The sequence below is a fragment of the Buceros rhinoceros genome, unplaced genomic scaffold, assembly GCF_000710305.1.
Source record: "Buceros rhinoceros silvestris isolate BGI_N320 unplaced genomic scaffold, ASM71030v1 scaffold19724, whole genome shotgun sequence".
NCBI classification, from domain to species: Eukaryota; Metazoa; Chordata; class Aves; order Bucerotiformes; family Bucerotidae; genus Buceros; species Buceros rhinoceros.
In genome coordinates, this window is record NW_010406712.1 from 2,091 (window position 1) to 3,209 (window position 1,119).

A 1,119-nucleotide genomic window follows, 5' to 3' on the forward strand; every position below is an offset into this window, starting at 1 on the left:
TCTGCCGAGCCGTCGGGTAACCGCTGGGAGCCTTGTGCTTGTGCTCGTGGATGGAAACGGTTTGGGGTGGTAAAGGCAAGATCTAGGTCAGACAGGCTTGTTCTGGGGTAAATCATCCTTGTTTGAGGCGGGGGGAAACCATCCAGCCGCCGCTTTGTGTGAGCGCTGTGACAACGGTTCCGCTGTGCCAGCACGTCCAGCACTTCACATTCTAGTTCTCCGTCTAAATTAGGGTTACTTCTCGCTCTTCACATGCTCTTTTTGTCCACGGCTGGGGAGCTTCAGTCATGCGGACGTGGGCAACACATGGGATTGGTGTCAGGCAGATGAAACAGGCTGTGTAAAAGACAGTTGTTGCTGTTACTCCCGAGTTAAAGGGAGGCTTTAGCAAGCGGAGCTTGAGCCTTGAAACCAGGTGGGTTTGCAGCAGCCACAGGGGTAGTTTTCAAGTGAACTGCTGTTCTGAAATCTAGTTTGTGCGCAGTTGGTACTTGGGAGCCGTGGTTTGGCAGCTGGAGTGTGCACTGGGGTGTTTTGGATGGGCTCCTCCTTCCTAAGGCAAGTTGGGGAGTAGTGAGTAGCCCCTCACTTTGCAGCCTGATGCGAGTGATGTAGGGCAGGGAGTTGAATCTGGGGACTCTGCTTGCTCGAGGGTTTCCATGAGCTCATTTTGTGGTAATTTTTCGTGGGGCCTGTGGGCTGGAGCCCTTCCCCCTTCTCCCCATCTTCCCTTGCTTGAGCTAACGGAGCGTTCAGCAGATGGTTTAAAGGATTTAGGCTTGCTTAAGTGGCTGGATTTGCCGCAGGTCCTGGTCTCCGTTGGTACCCTCTTAGCTGGAGAGAAACTGGGCTGGAATATCCTCCAGTTGTTACTAAAACTGTTAGAAGAACACAAAGGATTTCTATTTTTTAATGAAATCTGTGATTTCAGAGGTGGAGCCTCGTGAGGAGGAGGAGGAGGAGAAAGGAGGAATGATTTTATTTTGTGAGAGCACTTTGATGGGGTAGAGCGTGGCCTGGAGCCGTGCGCAGGACTGGGTTGCAGCTGCAGTGCCTGACACCGGAGGAATTTTCTTCATCGTCTTCACCTTTCCCTGCCAGTGCAGGACTGATATTTCC

The 1,119-nt window shown here is 52.2% G+C and overlaps 1 protein-coding gene across 1 annotated transcript in view; it reads left to right on the plus strand.

Annotated features, from left to right (window-relative positions):
* The window catches only part of CEP41 (centrosomal protein 41kDa), a gene marked incomplete at its 5' end in the record, with an annotated part of 8,025 nt that overhangs the window by 1,358 nt on the left and 5,548 nt on the right, over positions 1-1,119 (plus strand). The window lies entirely within an intron of this gene.